This window comes from Tupaia chinensis, unplaced genomic scaffold, assembly GCF_000334495.1.
Source record: "Tupaia chinensis unplaced genomic scaffold, TupChi_1.0 Scaffold139491_1, whole genome shotgun sequence".
Taxonomy (NCBI): Eukaryota; Metazoa; Chordata; class Mammalia; order Scandentia; family Tupaiidae; genus Tupaia; species Tupaia belangeri.
The window spans coordinates 891,684-901,966 of record NW_006199376.1 but is presented as its reverse complement, the minus strand read 5'-3'; the positions used below and the strand labels follow the sequence as shown (position 1 = coordinate 901,966).

The following is a 10,283-nucleotide window of genomic DNA, read 5'->3' as shown; positions in this document are numbered from 1 at the left end:
TTCCTACCTCCAGCTGCAGTCGGTTTCTTTGCCTAGAACCTGGGAGCGAGAGATTCAGAATCGAATCTCTTTTCCCTCACCTTGCTTTTTGGCTTTGTAAGGAATCTTACCATCAATCGCAATGGCCAACAATGTTACCAGGACAGATCCTTGCTTCATGAACTCCCTTGTGCTCACTGGAAATCTCAACACTCTTGCAGTCAAGAAGTCTGATGTGGAGGCAATCTTCTCAAAGTACGGCAAAACCGAGAGATTCAGAATCGAATCTCTTTTCCCTCACCTTGCTTTTTGGCTTTGTAAGGAATCTTACCATCAATCGCAATGGCCAACAATGTTACCAGGACAGATCCTTGCTTCATGAACTCCCTTGTGCTCACTGGAAATCTCAACACTCTTGCAGTCAAGAAGTCTGATGTGGAGGCAATCTTCTCAAAGTACGGCAAAACTGTGGGTTGCTCTGTTCATCAGGGCGTTGCCTTTGTTCAGTATGTTAATGAGAGGAATGCCTGGGCTGCTGTGGCAGGAGAGGATGGCAGGATGATTGCTGGCCGGGTTTTAGATATTAATCTGGCTGCAGAGCCAAAAGTGAACTGAGGAAAAGCAGGTGTGAAACGATCTGCAGCAGAGATGTACGACTCCTCTTTTGATTTGGACTATGACTTTCAACACGACTATTATGACAGGATATACAGTTACCCAGCATGTGTTCCACCACCACCTCCTATTGCTTGTGCTGTAGTGCCCTCGAAACGCCAGCGTGTATCAGGAAACACTTCACGGAGGGGCAGAAGCTTCAATTCTAAGAGTGGACAACGAGGATCGTCTTCCAAGTCTGGAAAGTTGAAAGGAGATGACATTCAGGCCATTAAGAAGGAGTTGACCCAGATAAAACAAAAAGTGGACCTCTTCTGGAAAATCCCAAAAATATCAAAAAGGAATAGAGCAAACAAACAGTAGAGGTGAAGAATGATAAGTCAGAAGAGGAGCAGAGCAGCAGCTCCCAGAAGAAAGATGAGACTAAGGTGAAGATGGAGTCTGAGGGGGGTGCAGATGACTCTGCTGAGGAGGGGGACCTACTGGATGATGATGATAATGAAGATCGGGGAGATGACCAGCTGGAGTTGATCAAGGATGATGAAAAAGAGACTGAGGAAGGAGAGGATGACAGAGACAGGAGGATGACTCTTAAGCACATAGTGGGGTTTAGAAATCTTACCCATTATTTCTTTACCTAGCTGCTTGTCTAAGATCAAAATTTTCCCCAGATCCTCTCCCCTAGTATCTTCAGCACATGCTCACTGTTCTCCCCACCTTTGTCCTTCCCATGTCCATTAATTCATACTGCCCTGCGCCTAGTCCCATCTCACTTCTTTTGATGCTTCCTAGTAATTTTGTTAAGTCTTACCCTGTAATTTCGCTTTTAATTTTGATACCTCTTTATGACTTAACAATAAAAAGGGTGTACGATTTTTATCAACTGTCTCCCAAATAATCTCTTGTTATGCAGGGAGAACAGTTCTTTTCATTCATTGATGAGTTCAGTAGTTGCTTCTCTAACTGCAAGGGCAGTATCATTTAGCTGAGTAGCACCTGAGAGCAGCTTTGAGTAAGAAGTATATGTTTTATGCCCCTCATTAGAGTGCCGTGTGGGGTTGTTCAACACAAATGTAATGGTGTATTTTTGTGAATGGGAATTGGCATGTCAAATGCCTCCTCTAGAAAATGGTGTAATAGTCTTAGGATGTGTTTTCTAAAGTTAATACTGTGAGTTATTTTTACGAACAGCCTGGTGTTTGGGATCTTTTCCCCTCAAAATAAAGAAGTCCTTATTAAACCTGGAATTTGGGGGAAAAAAATCCATAAAGACAGGAAACAAATCTACTGTGTTTGTTTTGGATTCTTAATGCCTACCACATTGACACTTGCACTAATTCCTAGGGCTGCTGTAACAAATTTCCACAAACATGGTGTCTTAAAACAACAGAAATGTATTCTCTCAGCTCTGGAAGCCAGAGATTTGCCATTGAGATGTTGGCAGGGCCATGCTCCTTCGAAGGCTCAGGAGAATCCTTCCTTGCTCCTCCAGCCTCTGATAGTCCAGGAATTCCTTGGTTTGCAGATGCATCACTCCTGTCTCTGCCTCTACCTTCATATGGCTTTGTCTGTGTGTGCATTTGCAAACTTAAAAAGGAAAGGCTGAGACATAATACATGAAGCCAAAGATTTTATCTGGGCTGGAGTTAGTGTAGGGACATGTTTGGAGAAAGGCCCCGAGGGTGTGGGGGCATGCTCTGAGCAAATACCAGCTGTCCCTTTGCACGCTGCAGAACCTCACAGCTTGTCCTTTCCTTAACCCTTGCTTCAGGCAGAACAAACGGTGGAATTTGCTAGAGGCCTCCCAACAGACACATCTGTTGGAATTCAGGAAACATCCTGATCCCAATTAGCAAAGTCCAACCCCTGCTCTGCCTATGTAAGATTCTTTAGCCTTCTCTGGGTGTGGTGGCACCCGCCCTGTGGCGAGATTCTTTAGCTTTCTCAACATCCCTTTTATGTTTTAAAGATGTATCCTCCCCACACCTGCAGCTAGGCTTCTCTCCACTAGATAAGAAGTTTAATGGGATTTCTCCTTGATAATGATTATCATCAAGGGATATACCCTGCCCAGTTTGTCTAAACCCTTGAAGATTTGTTACCTGCTTCTTATTGCCTGTCACATATCAATTTATTTATGGAATGTCATGAAATACACATATGTAGTGTCGCTTTGCCCTATAAATAAAGGCGCCCAGTTCATCTGGGTTCCACAAGTTGCTCAGGCTGCCTGTGTCCACGGCTACTCTGTCCCTTTCTTTCTGCTTCCTCTTAAATTGAACTAAGCCCCGGACCGACACCGACAAGTTAGGATGATCACTCAGGCGCCACAGAAATCCAGAAAACGTGGGCTCCTGTGTTATAGATTTCAGGATGATTTTTAAAGCAGCAGCTGTGAATGGGAGGGGGCAGTAGCAGAGTCTTGTACAGCAACGACTGGATACATTTTGTGATAAGGGGAGCAGGATTTTGCTTATTTTTTCCTTTATTTTTATGATAGAAAGTGTCAGGACCAGAAGATGGTGTAATGGCTATGTTGCTGGACTCCCACGTAGTCGACCATGGTTCAAGTCCCGGACCCGGTGGCTTAAACTCACGCTGGGTGCATGTGCGTGCGTGCCCAAGATCCTGAGAGGAGAATGGGGGAGAAGAGATTGTGGAGCGGCCATACCCCTGAGGGGGTGATTTCTCGCTTTCTGTCTTTCTCTCTTTCTCTGTCTTTCCAGCGAGTGCATGCACCCTAGAGCAAAAACCTCTCCAGAAAAAAAAAGAAAGAAAGAAAGTGTGTGTATGAGAAAGAGAGAGGAGAGAACACTCTTGACAAGGTCTCATCATATCGTAATCCCCTTTCCCCAGCCCCCCAGCTCGTTACGATCTGGGGATCCAGGATACACATTTGCTAACCCAATAGTTGTTCAGCCTGACCCAGGATCTGATGTAGTCTTCACATAGCCTCCAATGCTGAAGGTATTACTGTGGTGCCACAGCAGCTGGGCCAAGTTTGTGCAATCTTAAGAATGGTGTGGAGGGAACCAGCAGTTAGTGTAATGGCTATGTCGCTGGACTCCCACGTAGTCAACTGTGGTTCATGTCCCAGACCCGGTGGCTTAAAACTCATGCCGGGCGCGTGTGTGTGCGTGCCCAAGATCCCGAGAGGAGAATGGAGGAGAAGGGATTGCGGCATGACCTTTCCCCATGGGGGGTGATTTCTCGCTTTCTGTCTCTCTGTCTCTCTCTGTCTGTCTGGAGAACGCACACACCCTATAGTGAAAAACCTCTCCAAAAAAAAAAAAAAAGAATGGTGTGGAGACACTGAGCTTTTTTTTAGAAATTTTTGTTATAGGGTGTGTGCGCTCTCCAGAAAGACAGAGACAGAGAGATAGAAAGTGAGAAATCACCCCCCTGGGGGATGGCCACACCACAGTCCCTTCTCCTCCATTCTCCTCTCGGGATCTTGGGCACGCATTTACACGCATCCGGCGTGAGTTTAAGCCACCGGGTCCAGGACTCGAACCACGGTCAACTACATGGGTGTTCAGCAACATAGCCAGTACACTAACTGCTGGTCCTGAGACAGTGAGTCTTGAAGGCAAAGGAGGAATGTTCTTAAGCAATAGGATGTTTATAAAACAAAAAGTCTAGGTAACATCATGAGCTATTTTAGGTGCACATTCCTAAGACACAAGATGGGCATATGTTTTATTTCCTTATAGCACTGACTTGGGTGGACTGAAATCTCCTGTTTTTGGAAAAACTGTCTCTTTAAATGGCCTCGTTAACATTTCAGTTAAATGATGTGACATTTTAGTGTGAGTGTTGAGGCCTAGAGCAGGAGTTTAGTCTAGAAGAGTGGTCTAAAATGTTTATGTAATGGTTTTTTATGAGGGTATTTGTCACTGGGTTTAGGGAGCTTTTGGGAGCTGCCACTCAACTCCCTGCAGCACTCGGTAAGGTGTTTCTTGGCTGGCCAGCTAGACTTACTAGTTTTCCTGTGTCTATTTTTGTCCCCCTCTGATCCATCTTCCATAACGCCTCTAGGCTAATCTTTCTAAATAGAAACCTTTTTAAAAAATCACATTACTTCTTACTTGGAGGTCAGGGGGAGGGGAAGATGGACGGGGAACCAGATGAGAACTACTTGACCCTGGGGGATCCCAGAGTCCCCACAATGACCACCTGTGTGTTTGCTGGACTTTGCATAATGGTTGGTCTCTAGTTATCTAGACATAGAGGGTCCTAGGAGAGTGGGCTCCAGGCCACTGAGAGGCCCTGGCTGTGGAGCCTGGTTGGAGTGTCATGGTCTCTGGGGTCATGAGCTATGTAGAGCCTAGTTGCTAAATGGCCTGAGTGTGAGACCAGGTCATTGAGGGGCCCTGAGTGAGTTGCTCTTTTTGTTGTGGAGCTTGAGTCTGGTTATTATGGGGCCTGAGCAAGAGGCCCTGGTCACTGAGGTCCTCATCACTGGGCGGTCACAGTGGGGCTGTGCGAGGGATCCTGAGGGCTCATGGGAGAGGTCACCTCTATTTTTTAAAAATAATTAATAATTAATGCAATTTATTTCGAAGCGGAATATGAGTGATCTAGGCCCAGAGAGGAGGCAAAATGCCTTTCTCGGGGTCATCAGGTACAGGGCCACCTCTACTAACCCGAAACTGAGACAGGAAAGCTCTTAGTCCTACCTGTTTGCACATTCTGGGCCTGACCAGCAGGGCTCACAACAGCCAGCAGATGGCACTGTGGCCTCACATGAAGTCTGAACTCTGAGATGGGGCAGCTGGCAGGCGGTCTTTGTGAAGGAGGTCAGCTGAGACCTGCTCAGGTGTAGCTCCACCAGCTTTGGGAATTGCAAGGCGAGGGTGGGGAGTGGTAGTTAGGTGGACCCTGACCAAAATCCCGAGGGTGAGCTCAAGGAATCCCTTAGAAGCAGAGAATTGTGGCTGTAAGTTAGGAGGCCTGGGTCTGCTCCCTGTCACAGGAGGCAGGACAGGCTTGGCCTATAGCTCCGGCGATCTGAATGCAGCCTAACATACCTAGACACATGCTCACCTCTGGGTTGACTTGGCTGCCCCCACCACACCACAGAAATATTAAGATCCATCACAAATGAAGCCGTCATTTCTCAGAGTCTCAGGCCCTGTGAAATCTAGACAGAATTCTAGTCTGTACCATGTCACACCCTAGAACTCATTAATACTTCCCATCCTGGGGCTGGACACCTTCCAAAGCCATGTTACCTTCTAGGCCCCTCTCATACCCCAAATGCAGTCACAGAGCAGGGCTCTGTCGTCCCTCAAATAAAGGCACACCCAATACCTTCATATACAGAACAACCCAGGGCTTTTTAATCTTTCTATACTGCACTTCCCAGGGTCTCGTCACAGCTGTGCTTGGCCCTGAGCCAGTGACAGAGCTCTGAAATGCGCCTGTCTGTGTCTGAAGAATGACAAGGGGGCTCTGGGCTGGGACTTTTTTCATGATATGTAATAACGGGTCCCAAAACTTGTACCTTTAGGCTTGGCCATCTTTAATAAGTACTCATAATTAGCATCCAAATAAATTATGGTGACAAGTTCCATGGGGTACAGATGTATAAGCAATGCTTCTCGAACTATCTGGTGACAAAACCAGTTTTGTTTTTGAAATTTGTACTTTGAATCCACTACAGACTGATACTTTTGTAAAATATAATGAAATTACTAGAAAAGCAAAATTGAAAAAGAGAACATATAAACTCATTTAAAAAAATATACTTTTAGGGACCATCAGCTGGCATCATGGTTATGTCTCTGGACTACCACAGAGTCGAGTGCAGTTCAATTCCTGGACCCGGCAGTTTAAAACTGTGGTGTGGCTTTTCCCCCCCAGGTGGTGATTTCTCACTTTCTGTCTCTCTGGCTCTCTCTGTCTCTCTAGTGAGTGCATGTATTCTATAGCAAAAATCTCTCTCTAAAAAAAAAAAAAACAAAACAAAGAGAGAAAGAAAGAAAGAAAGGAAGGAAAGAAAAAAGAATAAGTAAACTTTTAATTTTGGAATAATTAAAAAATTGAAAAATTCATGATAGATTGTGTGCACAAGAGAGAAAAAGAGAGAGAGAGAGACACCCTCTGCGGGTTTGGTCATGTTGTGACTCCCTTCCTCTTCCTCCAGCTCTCTAGCTCATCATGATCCCAGGTACATGTGCATTCGCCTGGCATGTTTTCAGAATAACTGGGTTAGAGACTTGAACTGTGGTCGACATGTAGTTTTGAGCTCTGTAGTTTGGTATGCTACTAACTGTGCTACAGAGGCTGGGTCTGCGGTTATTTTATTTCTTATTTTTATTAAAATAATGACCTGCTCAGGACCAGCAGTTGGTGTAATAGCTAAGTCTCTGGAATCCCATGTAGTCGACTATGGTTCGAGTTCCAGACCCAGTGGCTTAAACTCACGCTGGGATGCCCAAGATCCTGAGAGGAGACTGGAGGAGAAGGGATTGCGGAGTGGCCATCCCCCCTGGGAGTTGATTTCTCGCTTTCTGTCTCTCTGTCTCTCTCTGTCTTTCTGGCGAGTGCACATGCCTATAGCAGAAAACCTCTCCAAAAAAAAAAAATAATAATCTGCTGATCAATATTAATCTTCATATTATAATTATTATTATCATTATTAATTGCAAGAGGGTGTGTACTCACTCTAGAGAGAAAGCACTGCCCCCAGTGGGATAGTCACACCTCAATCCTTTTTCCTCTCTCTCTCCTTACTCTCATGATTTTGGGCACGCAGATACAGGTACCTATTTTTTTTTTTCAAGCCCCCGGGGCAGGATTCAAACCAGGGTTGGCCATGAGTAATCTGGTCCCTTAACTACTGTGCTGTGGGGCAGCTCTGGAATAATTTTATATTTACAGAAAAGCTGCAAAGAAAGTAAAGGTTTAATGTACACCTATCACTCAGCTTCCTTAATGCTAACACTAGGTAACTGGCGCCTTTGTTAAAACTAACATAACATTGATATGGTACCACTAACTACACTACAGGCTTTCTTCAGATTTCAGCAGTTTCTCTACTAATATTCTTTTTGCATTTCAGGATTTAATCCAGGATACCACATAGCATTTAGAGGACTTTTTACTATTTGGTTCAAATGACATATAATTGTTCTACCAAACTGCTATAAATAGTTCTGAGTAGGCCAGCTGGTGGTGTGGCGGCGAAGTGGGCTAGATCCACACGTCTAACTGGGTAGTTCAAGTCCTAGACCTGAAGGCTTGAGAAACACCACAGGCACGTGTGTATGCATGCCCAAAATTCCAAAAGAAGAGGGAGATGGAGGAGAAGGGATTGCAGTATGACCATTTCTCATGAGGGCTGCTTTCTCACTTTCCTTCTCTCTATCTCTTTTTCTCTCTCTGGTGAGTGCACAATTTTAAAAAATAAAAAAGTTCTTAGCAGGCCCAGTCATGGTGTTCCAAGGGGAAGTGCACTGCTAGAGGGGCTGGGGCCACATAGGAGGCCTGGGTTCAGCTCCTGGACCAACCTGAACAGGCTAGATACAGTAGGGCATACTGACATTCCTAGCTAACTGGGAGGCTGGACGGGGGAATTCAACTGTGAGTCCCTGCCAAAGATACCTCTCTTTCTCCTCCCTGAACTCATGCTTTGATTGAATAAAAAAAAAAGTTCTAAGTATTTACTTTAATTTCTGAACTTATTTCATCATGGCTTGGTATCAGATGATTTATGGAAGTTCACCAGTTGTAGGCCACTCATTGAGTAGCGCTGGTATAGACTAGTTGTCATATTTGCAGTGGCCTGACAAGGGAGTGGGCGGGGGTGGTAGTGGAAAACAATAGACATTTACCACCAGAGCACAGGGGTGCTGAGAAGGAGAAAATGGTGGCCACATGGGTGGGCCTTGGCTATGGCCTGCATGGAACAGAGTGAGGACAAAGGGAAGCTTCTGGAATGAAATCCTGAAAGGCACCCCACAAAGCTGTGGACCTGCAAGTGTTCATTTGTGTCCATCGTACTGAAGCTATGGTGTAATACCTGCAATCATGCCAGGTCCTGACCACCATTCCTGAGCTCACCGAGCAATAGCGGTGTCTAGATGAAGAACCTAGGACTTCATTAGACAAAGTTGGCTCTGGAGATTCCAAGGTCTGATTCCCAATCCCCTGCTTTGACTTCCCTGAGTCAACATGGTCTTATAAAGACATGAGATCAAAGGTCTGGGGACAGCAAATATCCCCTGCAGAGGGAGGAAAAGAGTAGGACAAGGTGGATGGGCTCATGCTCCAGAGCTTCTTCCCACCCATGTTGGGCTCAGGGGCCCCAGAAAGTGGGTAATGTGAATAGCCCTGTCTTGGTCTCCCCATAACTCAGTGGAGGTAAATAAAACACCCTCCAGGAGGAGAAAGAGACTGATATGGAAGTCTGGGCATAATGTCTGCCCTGGAGTAGGAGCACTCCTCTCCTGCTCAGGACAGCTCAGCTAGGGCTGTCAGGTTCTCATCTTCACCTCTTTCTTCTCCTCTATGCTCCATTGGTTTCAGAAGTCGGAATCAGGGTTATAGTGGCCTGGCCCAGGAGTGGCCTGGTCCAGGTCACATCACATCCTAGATTCCACCAGCCTCTTCCTCCTTGACTTAGTGCTAACACCTTCAGGTGTCAAATGGAAGCTTTGGGACCTTCCCCAACTCTTCCCTCCCCTTACCTCTAAGATGTACGGTTTGCTGCCAACCACTTTCCACACTGTATCATTGTTGCTTATTTGATTATGAGCAGAGGGATAGCAGAAACCATGACTGTCTTATTCTTCACTCTTGTTTTCAGCACTCAGAAAGTGCCTGGCTTATAGTATAGATTCAGTAAAGATTTGTTGGATGAACAATTGGGAGTGAAATATGTGGTTTCTTCCATTAAATAATTTAGAATAGTTAACAGAAACGAATACAGAATGTACAGTAAAATGTCAAAATAATCTTTACTTGGAACTGAATAAGTTGCCTGGAAAAAAATAAGACCCTTATCTATATGCATTCAATATTCTATAAAGCTAGAACCAGAAATCATTGGGAAAGGAAGAAATTTTTGTGTATGGATTTTTTTTTTTTTTTGAAAAATTGGTTAGGATTCAAGAAAAAAAAATTTAGATCCTTTTCTCACATTGCATACCAAGTACTTTCCAGATCTACTAAAGGACTTAAACAAAACCCAAAAACCTCAGTAACACTAAATATTTATCAGATTTCTGGAAGGAAGTAATGTTTTCATCTTAAAAGCAACAGAAGTGGTCATGAGGAGAAGATGAACTGACTTGGCTGTAGAAGCATTTCACACTCCAGCAAGCCATGAAATAGAAGGTAACCACAATAAAAGGTGAGCAGATGAGGGAAATATTTGCAGTCAGCTACATCGTGAATGCCCTGAAATTCTTTTTAAAAAAATTAATTAATTTAATTGTAAGAATTATTTATGATTATGATTATGATGATTATTTTGCTATAGGGCATGTGCACTCACCAGACAGAGACAGGAGTGAGAGAGAAGGAAAGTGAGGAAGCAAGCCTCCAGGTCAGAGATCCAAACTGTGGTCAGCCATGTGGGAGTCCAGTACCTTAACCACCACACCACCTGCTGGCCCCCCCACCTCAAATTCTTTTTAATAGAGTTCACTGAAGGCACTTCAAGTGCTGCTCAATCCATATGG

The 10,283-nt window shown here is 44.8% G+C and overlaps 1 pseudogene; it reads left to right on the top strand.

The window, feature by feature from the left end:
• Positions 1-312: 312 nt before the first annotated feature.
• LOC102468560 (heterogeneous nuclear ribonucleoprotein C pseudogene) lies at positions 313-1,189 on the top strand (annotated as a pseudogene).
• The last annotated feature ends 9,094 nt before the right edge of the window (positions 1,190-10,283 follow it).